The 14,356-nt window shown below is 39.8% G+C and overlaps 1 protein-coding gene across 6 annotated transcripts in view; it reads left to right on the top strand.

Moving 5' to 3' along the window:
• The first annotated feature begins 2,437 nt into the window (after positions 1-2,437).
• Positions 2,438-14,356, top strand: part of WDFY3 (WD repeat and FYVE domain containing 3) — a 162,921-nt gene continuing 151,002 nt past the window's right edge. For all 6 annotated transcript variants that reach the window (XR_006103935.1, XM_042466670.1, XM_042466673.1 and 3 more), the window contains exon 1: positions 2,438-2,573. The gene's annotated coding sequence lies outside the window, so the exon portion shown is untranslated. The remainder of the gene's footprint in view (positions 2,574-14,356) is intronic.

The raw sequence follows: 14,356 nt of genomic DNA on the forward strand, positions 1-14,356 counted from the left end.
GTGCTGAACGATGGCCTGGGTGGATCCACAAACTGATCTGAGTTAAATTCCTGAATGGTTCTCCAGTCACTTTGGCAAACAGCAGGCTAGCAAGTTGTGTATCACCTTGGGGGCCTTGGTGAGTCGAGATGCATTAAGGAAATACCTTAAATATGGTAAATAAATAATGAAATAAATAAGGAAGTTATTTAAAGATGGAAGAATTTTACACTATATCACTTATTATGTGGGATGGGCTTACATTCTTTTTGAGCTTTTGGCAGAATGCGGGCGGCTTACAGTATCCCAGTTTTTGGAGATGGTAGCCAGCCATTTTCTTTAGTTGTTGCTGCTGTGTACCTTCAAGTTGTTTCTACCTGTTTCTTTTTTGGCAAGATTTGTTCAGATGAGATTTGCCATGGATGTTCCCTGAGGCTGAGAGCATGAGACTTGCCCAAGGTCACCCAGTGGGTTTCATGGCTGAGTAGGGAATTGAACCCTGGTCTCCAGAGTTGCAGTCCAACGCTCAAACCACTACGCAATGCTGGCTCTCCAATTTATTTTACCTAGGACTAAATTCCATTTTACCGAAAGGGACTCAATATCCTGAGCTGACATGGGTAGGTTTGCACTGTAAAGAAACGATTTAGAGAAAAAACTAATTGACTTAAGCGACACAGCACTGTGCAGAAATAATCGCCATGATCAGTTTCTTTATGGGAATGAAAAGAAAATAATCCTGAACTTTCTTTCACCTCTGTTGAAACTCCATCAGACAAATATTTGAACAGAGGGGAAATAAAAACTAAAACCAAGACATATTAAACCCAGAGGATTTATTGTAAAAATTGGCTGTGGGGCATGGAAGAGAATGTCAAATGTACCACAAAAAACACAAACTATAGTGGAATGGGAGTTATAAGTAGATGCACATGTATTCAGCTGGATTCTAGGAATAAGAGTCAGTTCTCCAAACCTACCCTTTCAACAAAGATCATAATCTATATATTTCAGGTCTGGTCAACCGGTATGGTTTCTTTACAGCTATGTTATGTAGACCGTATTATTTCTTGAAGGGGAACTGCAAACAGGGTGGGTCTGAAAGGGCTTCTTAGTCCTGCTCAAAATGGAGGTGGCCCATGTCCTGGAAAAAGAGGACATGCCTGTCCACCCTGTGTGGTTTATTGACACCAATATTACACAGACTGTATTATTTCTTAAAGGAGAACAGCAAACATGGTGGGACTCCACGGGCTCTGCTCAAAATGGAGATGGGAAATAGGGCCTGGAAAAGGAGGATGTGCCTGGCCACCTGTATGGTTTATTTACACCTGTATTACATATACTATATTATTGCTTGAAGGGGAACAGCAAACACATGGTGCGTCTCAATAGGCTTCTTAGTCATGCTCAAAATGGAGGGCATTTTCATAAGATTGAAATCTAGGCCATGTCCTGGAAAAGGAGGAGGACTGGTCACCCTGTATGGTTTATTTACACGTATATATCCCACAGACTGTATTATTTCTTGAAGGGAAAGAGCAAATAGAGTGGGAGTGAATGGGCTTCTTAGCTCTGCTCAAAATAGAGGAGGGAAATGAGTCCTGGAAAAGGAGGAGGTGCCTGGCCTATATTACATATATAGACTGTATTATTTCTTGAAATTCATGCTTCTCTGACATGCTCAAAATGTCAGGCCTGGTGGGACTGAATGAGTTTCTTAGTCCTGCTCAAAATGGAGGAGGGAAATGAGTCCTGGAAATAGAGGAGGACACGCCTGGCCATCCTGTATGGTTTATTTACACTTAGATTACACAGTCTATATTACTTCATCATGAAGGGGAACAGCAAACAGAGTGGGACTCAAGGGGCTTCTCAGTCCTGCTCAAAATGGAGGAGGGAAATGAGTCCTGGAAAAGGAGGACATGGCTGGCCAGCCATGGAAGGGTGTCTCTCTCTCTCTCTCTCTCTCTCCTGTGAGGCAAGCTTAGAGGCGGGCCTGGAGGAGCCCATTCTGGCAGCCTCTGAAGGAGGGAAGGAGGGAGGGAAGGGAAGGAAGGGAAAGGGAGCCGCCAACTAAAATGGCCCCCAAAAGCAGCAGCAAAGGCAATAGCTGCATTGGGGGAAACGGCCATGGCGCTGGGAAGGAGAGCCCTGGAAGGCCGAGCCTTCTTCATTGATGGGGAAAGAGAAAGAGAAGGAGGAAGAAGGAGAAGAAAAGCAAACAGCTGAGACGGCGGTTAAGGGAAGAAAAGGAGAAGGAAGGAAGGAGAGAAAGGAGGAGTAGGTCTTCCTGGACCACTCTCCTTCTCACCTTCCCCACCTCCTTTTTTTTTTTAAATACTAAAAACTGATTTTTTAAAGGCTATATAAAGAGACTCCTCCTCCCTGCTCTCTTTTATTGGATATATATATATATATATATATATATATATATATTCTGTATTTATGTAAATCTCTCTCTCTATATATATATAAAAGCCTCCCCTCCACTTCTTTAGGTGGGGCGGGTACTGGACCCATCATTCCCTCCTTCTTTGGGGGGGAAAAGGAGAAGCAGCAGCAAAGGTGGAAGAAACCTTTCCCCATTTAGGGTGAGTAATCGTGGGTTGGGATGGGGGTGGTTTTATTGGTTTGTTTTATTATTGGGGGGGGGGATTTTTGTGTTTTGCTCCCTTCCCCCCCTGTCCCCCTACTCTTCCAGGGTTTGGGGGGCAGTGGAGACCCCCTTTTCCCTTCTTCCCTTCTTTTCCCTTCCCTTTTTATTTTTTCCTAGGCCGCAACTGAGACCCCGGCCTTTCCTACGCCTCCTTCCCGGGATTCCTTCCGCAGGAGCCGTTTCCTGCTTTCTCCTTCTTCTCCATTCCCAGGGCTTGGTTCCAATCTCTTCCTTTCCTCCCTTTGCGCTTGGCTTCCCTTTTCTGTTGTTATTGTGAAGTCATTGCTTATTGCTTATTATGTTTTTTAAAACATGTTTCCAGGCTGTCATTCTTGTTTATTTACATGTTTACTTGAAATCTTTTATTATTATTATTATTATTATTATTAGTGCCCAGCTTGTTTTTTTTTGGGGGGGGGGTATCAATTGGTTTATATGGAAACCCCTTGAAGGCACACAGCAACAACAAACATCCATGGGGAGATACACACACACATATCTATCTATCTATCTATCTATAAAATCCCCCCCTTTAAATTCGTTGATGCTTAACGTTTTATAATTATTACCATCATCAACAGGATTTGCATTTCTACATGTCTATTAAAAGGCGTAGAAATGTAAATGCTGTTGCTGTTGGTGATAATAATAATGGTAAGGTTAAGCATCAGTGAATTTAAGGGGGGAATATACATATATATCTCCATGGATGTTTGTTGTTGTGTGCCTTCAAGGGGTTTCTGACTCATGGCAACCCTATCCTAAGGTTTTCTTGGCAAGTTTTGGCCAGAGGGAGGTTTGGCCATGGCTTTCTCCTAAGGTTGAGAGAGTGTGGCTTGCCTAAAGGTCACCCCAGTTGTGGGTTTAGCATGGCTGAGCTGGGATTCGAACCCTGGGTGGCTCTCTCTCTCTCTCTCTCTCTCTCTCTCACACACACACACACACACATATATATATATGTCTGTGTGTATATATACACACATAATTAATGCAAACTAAGAAAGAAAAACAAGGTTAATAATCAACAAATTTAAAGAAGATTGTCCATATACCGTGTGTGTGTGCACGCATGTGTATGTCTATACACACACACACACTCACACAAACTGTTCCAGGTCAGCATTCTCTGAAGATGCCAGCCACAGATGCTGGTGAAACCTCAGGAATAAACTCTTCTAGAACATGGCCACAGAGCCCGAAAAACCCACAAAAACTATGGATGCCGACCATGAAAGCCTTCGACTTCACATTAAAAATCATGTTAATAATTAACAAATTTAAGGGAAATTGTCCATACACACACACAAAATAGATGCAAACTAAGAAACAAAACAGTGGTAATAACAAATTTTAAGGGAACATATCCATATATATGCGTGTGTATACACACACAGAGAGAGACATACATACGCACACACAAAATAAATGTAAACTAAGAGAAAAACAATGTTCATAATCAATGAATTTAAGGAGAAATGTCTACACAAAAACACATATACATATAAAATAAATGCAAACCAAGACAGAAAAACAATGTTAATAAATTTAAGGAAAAAACATCCCTCTGTGTGTGTTTATATATAATATATAATATATTATATATTATATACGGTATATATAATGCAAACTAAGTAGGAGAAAAACAGGAACATGAGAGATAGCCATATAGAAAAGACCTCCTAATAAGAATTCATTCATAGATTTAACATACACAATATATGTATCATAACCATTCAATTGCTTGTATTCTCTTCTGAGTATTAAATATTAAATCTTTCCATCTCAGCTTTGGTTGTTGGAGAACCTTTAAAATTTCCTTTCTTTTAAGTGAAATTTTTCTGGTATCTGGCAAAATTCTTAATATCCTATATTCCATTTAGTACCTGAATGTTATATAACAATGTATATATCTGTTCATATTCCAAACATTTTATTTATCTATTGATCTAATTCTCTGTACCTGCCCTATCTAGATACCTAGATATGTTCGGACAAGGCTGTCATGTCTAGAGAAAGGAGGGAAAACAAACAAACCCAAAGGCTCTTTCCTTTCTCTTTGAAAGGGAAAGATGAGCTTGAGAGCTTCATCTTCATCATGGTTTGCTTTATCTTGTTGACCCACCCCTCCACCCCCCAAACATGGCATCTGCACAGAGTAGGCCTTGCTTTCAACAAATGGTTTAAAGAGAGAGAGAGAAGGAGAAGGAAGGGTGCGTGTGAACTAAATCCCATTTTATGTGTTTGTTTTTAATCTAAGGGACAGGTTGTAATTTCCCTGGTTTGTGAGAGCTTCCTCTGGTTGCTGGCAAAGGGAGGACAGAAGGGCCCATGGAAACGCTGACAGTCTCTCCTTTTCCTGCCCCTGCAGTGATTGCTTTTTTAACTCTCTGCTGCCTGCAGGCTGTCCTTTCCTTTTGTTAATCTGAGGCTGACCAAGGTGGTTTCTTCTTCTTCGCCCCCCTTTTCTGTGTCTCGGTTCCTTTTCAGATACTGTACTGGAAAGTGGGTGAGTGTGTGGTTAAAAGGGAAAGGAAACAGAAGTATGCCTTTTAAAGAATCATTCTTAGCCTTCCCCACCAAAACCCAGCAGAAGGATGAAGGAAGATAACAAAAGGCGTCCAGTCCTTGTAGCTTAGAGCTGATTTGTTTTGGTTTTGATAAAGCTCTTTTCCTGGTAAGCCTGTAGCTGATAGGAGGGATGTGTGTCTGTGTGAAAGGCTGTTGAAACTGGTGCAGAGGTTGTTGTGCTGGTGGTATGCCTTCAAGTCGTTTTAAGACCCAAAGGGATTTTCTTGGGAAGATTCGTTCAGAGGAGCTTTGCCATTGCTTTCCCCTGAGGCTGAGAGAGTGTGACTTGCCCCAGGTCACCCAGTGGATTTCATGGCAGAGCTGGGAATTGGACCCTGGTCTCCAGAGTTCATCACTCAAACCACAATGCTGCAGTGGCTTTCCTGGTGCAGAAGGATTAAGGAAAGTGACTAGGCATTAGGAACTAGGATTCCCCCCCCCCCCCCAAAAAAAAAAAAAGGATTGAACTAGGCTAAGATATATAAACTTATTTTCCTAGAACAATCATCCTTTGTGTCCTCAAGAGGTTTTGTATTACAGCTCCCATCAGCTGGAGGGATGATGGGATGTGTAGGCCACAGCATCTGGAAGGCACCAGTTTGGCTGCCCTAGAGATTCTTCCTAATTAGCTGCCAGTCTTGTAACAGTTGTTCTCAGCAGAGATCTGTCTCTTGGGTTCTGGGTTTTCTGTTTCTGTTTTAGAACATCCTTACAGCTTCTTTGTCTGCTTGATTAGAGGAAATTTATCCATAATGTCTCCTACTCAGATTTATTTTGCAGCATGTGTTTTATAAAGTCACTGAAATGGTTCATTATCTGACAGACTGCAGTGAACACTGTCCCTTCAACACCATTTTATTTTTATGTATTAATTTATTTTCCTGTGGTATAGGCAGATGGACTCCCCCAATGATATTTGTATTGTTACTTTTAAGAGTAAAAGAAAAGGGCTGTGCAGGATTCCCACCCATCACCATGCTTCTAACATGGATACAGTAGAGTTCACTGTTGCAAATAATTGTTTCAGAACTTAACCTGCTGAGATAGCAATAGTAAATTAATCTACTATAGTAGACTGTTAGAACTGGAGACTGGGATAAGCAAGTCAGCATTTTCCATAATTTGAGTTTTGAGAGAATTGCAGAATCATGATTGAAAACAAAGGGTAAGTTGTTATCACTGAATAGTATTCCATGGTGGTCTTTTAGGACTTGCACAATACAGTTTATTGTAAAGTCTTTGGATATAGGTTTTAAGAATTTCAACAGTTCCATTCATCATTTTAAAATGGCATCCCATACATTTCTCAACTGCTTTTCAGTACATGGTTTTACTAATATTGCAGCTGGTAAATACTGTGAAAATTGTGAATAAATAGTGATTGGAAAGAAAGTTTGATACTATAAACCTAGCTTTAATGTGTACAAAATCCAAGCATTCATTTTTGGAGATAAGAAGTTGCTTTGTTAAGAGCTGACTTCAAAGCCCCCCACTCCACTAATGGCATTGAATACTGTTTATAACAGCAGTTTAAATATAATGATACAATTGTACATAATCTTCATTCAAACATTTGTTTAGATCTTGTTTTGGATAATCAACTAACAACTTATCTTCTACAGGATGTATGTTCACAATGTTGCAAAATTCAGTGCAAGAGAAAACACTTTCCTATAGAAATATTACTGACTATGTTTAATTTTTATTGAATATGCTTTATTTATGTTGAAGGACAAGAAGTTTTTGGTAAATATGAGGAAGTATGCACAAAGTATATTTAAGGAAGAAGCAAATTACCAAGGGAAGTTTTGAAATAACTGTGACTAAACATTTGCAATTTAAACTCTTGTGTGCACTAGCTTAGCATCAGGAATGGTTCACATGTGATGATTGACCAATTCTGTTAAACATTTCTATGTAGGAAGAACCACTTGTTTTGTGTCTTTACCAGTGCACAAATGTTGATGTCTATTTTGACATGAACATGTGATAAGAAGCATCAGCCTGTTGTGGTGTTCTACTAAAGGTCACGTGGGCAAAATAGATGTACAGCCATACTAATAAAATCAGTGGAATTCTAGAGTACCGTATATACTCATGTACAAGTCGAACTCATGTATAAGTCTAGGTCAACTTCTGGGGCCAAAAATATGTATTTTCATATGACCCGTGGATAGGTCGAGGGTGTGCTCGCCTTAGCATCTCCCTGACTGGGCTTTCCTCGCAAAAGAAGCCCAGCAAGGGAGAGGCTTTTGGGTGATCGTGCACCCTCCTCAGCCAGGCCCCTTCGCTGAGGAAGGAGCCTCGCCTAAGAAAGGCTTTGGGGAAGGGGCCTCGTCGAAGGGAGGCTTTGGGAAGGCGATTGCCCTCCCCAGCGTCCCCTCGGCCTGGCTCCTTCCCAAGGGAAGGGGCCTCGCCAAAGGGAGGCTTTGGGGAAGGCGATCACCCTCCCCAGCGTCTCCTCAGCCAGGCCCTTTCTCTGGGGAAAGCCTGGCGGAGGAGAGGCTGCAGGGCGCGCGATCGTCTCCCTCGCTGGGCGTCGAGGCTAGCTGGGACTGCGGGGCAATTGGGCATCCTTGTCAGCGTCTCCCCAGCTGGGCTATCTCTTGCAGAGGTAGCCAGCTGGGGAAAGGTTTGGTTAAAGTACCCCATTGCCCCGTAGATAAGTCGACCCGTGATTTTGGATGCCATTTTAGGGCCAAAATTTCTCGACTTATAGTCGAGTATATACGGTATGTATTTAATGTACAAACAACCCCTGCTTCTTCTATTAACTGGGAAAGGTTTGCATGGTGCCCAAGAGATTAATGTCATTGAAGTGATGTCTTCAGAAATGCTGGGTGGTATTAACTCTCTAAGTTGAAAAATACAGAGTTCGCACAAGATGGGGGTATAAATAATCTAAATAAATAAATGTTTTTCTTCTGTGTTGAATCATTTGATAATTATTGTATTATATTTGTTCTGCCAAAGAACTAGAAAAATTACTTGAAATGGAACCTCAAATTACCTTGGAAACACAAGCATTGGGGTTGAAATGCCATTTAAATTTATATTACCTAATGGAGTGCATTATGCTGAGTCAGGTTGTTGGTTCATCTAGTCCAGTGATTCCCAGATTTCATTTCTCCAGGCCTGCTTCCACACTGCAGAAATAATCCAGTTTGACCCCACTCTAACTGCCATGGCTCAAAGCTGTGGAATTCTGGGAATGATAGTTTGTTGAGGCACCGGAGCTCTCTGACAGAGGAAGCTTAATGTTTCACAAAACAACAAATGCCAGTATTCCATAGCATTAAGTCATGGCAGTTTAAGTGGGGTCAAACCAGATTATTTCTGCAGGGCAGATGCAGCCCAGATGTTTTGGACTTCAATTCCCAGAAGCTCCAGCCAGTTTGGCCAACAGTCAGGAATTCTGGGAGCTGAAATACAGAACATCTGGAGGACCAAAGTTTGGTAACAAGCAATCCAGTCTATCTAGCTGTGTACTCCAGCTGTCATGAAACCTCCTCAGAATGTGGCATCTTGCAGACTCAGAGATACCTTTTGTTTTTTTCAAATGAGATGTGAATGGCTGGGTGAAAACCAAATGGAGCATCCTTTGCAGTGACAGAAACTCTTTCCTCCTGCTATATTTCAAGAGAATGAACTGGCAAAAGAGCCAGTGTGGTTTAGTAGTTGGATTAGGACACTGGGAGAAGAGGGTTCAAATCCTTACTTGACCATGGAAACCTGCTGGGTGACCTTGTGCAGGTCACACTCAAGTTTCAGAGAAACGCAAGGGCAAACTCCCTCTGAACAAATCCACAGACACACACCATGTTGTGTTTGTTTGCAGTGTAAAGAGAACACTCTTTGGCTCCATCTGTACTTCCGAAATTATCCAGGTTGACATCACTTCACCTGCCATGGTCCAGTGCTCACGCAATTCTGTGGATTGTAGTTGTGTGAGACATCTCACCTTCTCTGTAAGAGTGCTTTGGCACCACAACAAACCACAATTTCCAGAATCCCATAGCGTTGAACCATGGCTGTTAAAGTGGTGTCAATCTGGGTTATTTCTACAATGCAGATGCAGCCTTAGGTTCAGGAATACTGTAGTTGCAAGAGTAGGGTAAGCATGCTTGTCACTGTGAGTACTGCTCCAATACTAAAACAGTCCTGATACTGCAGCTCTCAAAGCTTTGTTTTGGATGGTTGCTCCATAACAGAGTTCAGCATTTTGCTCCAACAAATATTTATGATGTATTAGCATTTCTTAGTGTGGTATTCTGTGAAAACAAAATGGTACTACTTGTTTACAAATGCTGACCTGTTAATTTAATGCAGTACTCCCCCCTCCATTCCACATTGTGTTTAATTCTACATGGATTGGACTATCATACTAACTTTGACTTTAGATAGCCATTAATATATTTATATATACGAGTGGGTGTTATGAGTTTCTTTCGGTGACTACTAGTACAGGGAAGCCATAGTAAATTTGGTTCCCTTTTTTTTCTCCATTTAGCCTACAGATGACTAATGTAGGAAAATGTGGGTTAGCAAAAATATTCATCAGCTAGAAAATTATGTGAACGTATCTGCAAGACTGATTTTAAAGATCCCTTAAGGCTGCATCTAATTTATGTATGTCTGTTCATTCTGAATAGATTCATAAGTTGTAACGTGTAGCATTTTATTTCTTTGTGTGTGAGAGAGTTCTCAGTGTGCTATTTTATACAAGCCATACCTTATTAGATATGTATTACTCAAACTCAATCATTGAACATTGTTTACTTCAAATGACAGCAAGTAATATTGCAGACTTAAATCTTAAACCTCTACCTCACTAGAGCAACAGAATTGTTGATGTATTGTAATCTGTTGTTTCCTGCCTGACTCAATAGAGAGAGGTGGTTAAGAAATAATAATAACAATAACAACAACCAATGACAACAACTGTTTATTACTTGGAAAGATGTAGTGCTGAATTTAGTAGAGCTTGTTCCTTAGGAACCGTGTTGCAGATCTCTGTGCAGGAGTATCTTTTGCAGAATCCATTGGGAGTTACTTTTATGTAAATATCTTGCACTGGAGATTAGTGTGCTCAATTCATCAGCTCTCTTGAAGAGAATTGCCTTTGGCTTTCTGACAGTTTGTTCCTATATCTGTTCCTACAAGTACTGTTGCTTTTTGTTGCATGGCGAAATGGCTTAATTTCCTGTGTAAAATGTGAAAATATGACTTGACAGAATAAAATTGGAGGATGATGGTTTGCCACAAGACCTATCAATATTTTGCTTCATTTTGATTATTTAGCACTTGGCTACTCCCCTCCCACCATTTCATTCTTTAAATAATAACTGTAACATTGCCACCACTGGTCTGTAGGAAGAAGCAGGAAAAATGTAGCATTAAAGGTATGCAAGAGTCAGTGTGGTGTTGTGGTTTGGGTGTTGAACTGTGACTCTTGTGACCAGAGTACAAATGTCCACTTGGTCATGTAAACACACTGGGTGATCTTGGGCAAGTCATATGCTCTTAGCCTCAGAAGATGGCAATGGCAAAACCACTCTGAAGAAACTTGCCAAGAAAACCCCATGATTAGCTTGCCTTAGGGTTGTGATAAGTCGGAAATGACTTGTGGGCATACAACAATAAGAAGAAGAACAAAAGTATGAATAAGAGGTGTATGTATAAGCACTACTTGCTTAGGAAACTACAGATATATGATAACAGATCCCAGAATTTTCTAATAATAATTTCAACAACAACAAAATGTTTTGTTTTTTAAAAAAATAGTATATTGATGAAGGTCTTGGCAAAGTTTGGAGTCTCTATGGTGTTTGTTGCTTTATTCCCTTACAAAAATTTAATTTTCTTTTTTTTAAAAAAACAACCCACGAAAGCGAAGACCACATCAGTTTGTTTTATTTAAGGTACTTGCTCTACCCTTCACACTATTTATCTTGGGGTAATTTACAGTAGTAATAATAATAATAATAGTAAAAGATAATGAGCATTGGCACAGTATACAGTTGGAATAACAATTCGAAGCTGGCAGCCTTTATGAAACATTTCTGGTTTTTTTAGTGTCCCTAATTATATTTTTACCATGGGATCCCAGAATCTCAGCCTTTTCCTTAATAGAAACTGGTAAGTTAGGAAAATGTACACCTGATGATGTTCTTTGTCATAATGACATTTTTGCTGCCCATGAGTCTGGTGTTGTTTTGGATATTTCAGAAATACACATTTTTTAAAATATATATTTTGAAATCTATAAGCAGATTTCACTTTACTGTTTAAATGAAGACAAATATTGCATATATCTTTGAATGCTAGTTAGTTTTTGAATCTTTTGAGCATATTCTCAGTGCTAAAACATAATCTAAAATAGCATTGCAGTTGTTTTGTGTACATAAACATGAAACTCTATACCTTTCTTGATTTTAGATACTTTGTTTATAATGAAGCAACTCTGGCTATGTACATTAGGCTCTCTACATTTGCTGGGTTAGAGACACGGGAACCCTGTGAAGCTGGAAAAAATGCAAATAAAAAGACACTACTTTTTAAACCTGAGAGACCACTTCTCTAGGAATCTTAGGTCCACAGGTACAATACTGTGGTCAACATCTGCCAAAAGTTGACCAGAGCAATCACACTGGAAGACTTAGAAATGCTTGAGAAGTGTTTTCTCTAGGAGTCTGTAGGTCCTCTAATGCAACTCTATGGTCAGCTTCAAACAGAATTTCTCTGGAGGACCTAGAGATTCCTAGAGCGGACATATTACTCAAACCTGAAAATAATCAAAGCTGCAGAAGTCAAAGCCACAAATATGAGGGCCGACTGTAGTCGAACAAGGTCTGAGTGAAGGGGCCGCTTAGAAATTCTTTTGCTGTATTCTAATCAAATGTTTGATCTCTGAGGGAGGTCAGAGTTGGGTGAAGATGTTCTGATATTTCATAGCAAAACTTGTGTAAAATCTGCATTGATTGGCTGACATTTATGATACCATACTTTTTCAATTCCTCTTCTTAACTATGTTTCTAGTTTTTGTTTGTATAAATGTGGAAACTGTACCATCATCCTCAGTGAATTTTTAACTTCTTATGAAAGCCAGGGTGACTAAGTTCTACATATGGTGGCTTAAGTTTTTGGAACGGAACATGTTGCTCTAACTGGAGGACCTATTTCTGTATACATGTGTAGGCATGTCTTATTTTTCATTTACATTTATATGGGTTGTGGCAGGGCTCAGTGCTTGCATGAGACGCGGACTTCCTTGCCCATTGCGCATATAAAATATGTGGCTGACATAAATGTGAACAGGGGCCAAGAGGCAAGTACTTGGAACAAACTCTTGGAATTTGTATACTGTAGTGGTATTTCACTTCTTTCTTTCAGTTCTCTTAAATTAGCCTCCTACATAGCCTCCTGCATGTTATAAATGAGTGGTCCTCTGTAGCAGTGGTTCTCAGTGCATGGTCCTCAGAATGTTTTTTCTTCAAATCTGAGATGCCCCAGTGTAGCCAGTGATCAATGATTCTGGGAACTGAAATCTAAAACATCTGGAAGACTCAAGGCTCAGTTTCGAGTCCTCTGTTTAATCGATATGCCAATCAGTATTTCAAAAGATGAGAGGGAATGATGCCAAGTTTATACTAAATAGAAGATCTGTTCTTATCAGTTTGTTTTATCATGTTAACTGTATTTACTTCTTGATCACCTATGCAGAACTATCTGTCTTATACTTTTAATATCCTATTAATATGATTACATATTTTAGACAAAATCAAGATAATTGCTGAAGTGCCACCCAGTCCACTTCCTCACCAGTTTAAATAGTTAACTTTATTTTGTCCTTGAGTGGCATAGGAGGGAGAGAACACTGTGGTTTAGTGTTGTGTTAAGTAATCATTACTTAATTATAGAAATTCCAAAAATGTGCTGAAAACTACATGTGACTCAATTTAGTACTTAAGAGAGTCAGCACTTAAATAGCTTTGTCTGCTGCTCTTAAAACATCAAATTGAGTAATAAGTAACATAAAGAGTTATGTTGGAGAACAGATTATTCTTGTTGCTGCTTTAAGAAAATAAGTTGCTAGTGTTTAATGATCAGTAATGGTGTATTGGTTTGAGTATGGGACTATGAGTCTGGAGGGTTCGAATCTTGGCTCAGTCATGTAAATTCATTTGATGACCGTGGGCAAGTCACACTGTGTCAGCCTTGGAGGATGGCAGAGACAAAACTACTTCTGAAGAAACTTTCAAGAAAACCCCACGATTGGTTCACCTTAGGGTCGCACTAAGTTGGAAACGACTTGAAGGCACACTACAACAACAACAGGAATTTCTCTGAAGAGCCAGCCACAACTCTGCCAGAACTTGGCCACATAGCCTGAAAAACCCACAAAAAACTAACAACAACAAACTGAAATACAACTTTATACTGGGAGATGCATTTCTAATTGGTACAGTTTAATGAAAATAACATACAATATATTCTTAGTGGTAGCCAGGTTCAGAGAACATACGTGCATCCTTACTACATGCAAGCTCTCAGAGTATCAACCTCATTATATATAAGGAATGAATACATAATGAGAGGAATTGCATCAGATTATCTGAAATATGTACAGTGGACCCTTGTTATACGCTGGGGTTTGGTTCCAAGATCCCCTGTGGATAACAAAATCTGTTGATGCTCAAGTCCCATTAAATATAATGACATAGCAAAATGGTGTCCTTATGAAAAATGGGAAATCAAGGTTTGATATTTGAAATTTATACTTTTTTTGAACTTTTTCAAACCGTGGATGCTTGAATCCGTGTATAAAAATATGTGTTTAAGAAGGGCCGACTGTAATTCTGCTTGGAGATTATTGTATCTTTTGTTATACACCTTCAGGGTCACTCCAGTTTATGACAACTCTTGGCAAGGTGTATAGAGTGGAGACTTGCCATTTCCTTCCTATTAGGCTGACATTGGATTATTAAACAGGAATTCTATTTTGACACATCTAAAAAAAGTCAGCAGAGGATGAATATTCTGTGTATGTGTATCTACTCAGGTTAGCAGACTAATGTCTTTATAGGTTGTTTGCAGAGAAATGTAACAATATGGAGGGAGGAAGACTGGCGTTGTCAGCTCTTCAATCAG

This window comes from Sceloporus undulatus, chromosome 5, assembly GCF_019175285.1.
Source record: "Sceloporus undulatus isolate JIND9_A2432 ecotype Alabama chromosome 5, SceUnd_v1.1, whole genome shotgun sequence".
Lineage (NCBI taxonomy): Eukaryota > Metazoa > Chordata > Lepidosauria > Squamata > Phrynosomatidae > Sceloporus > Sceloporus undulatus.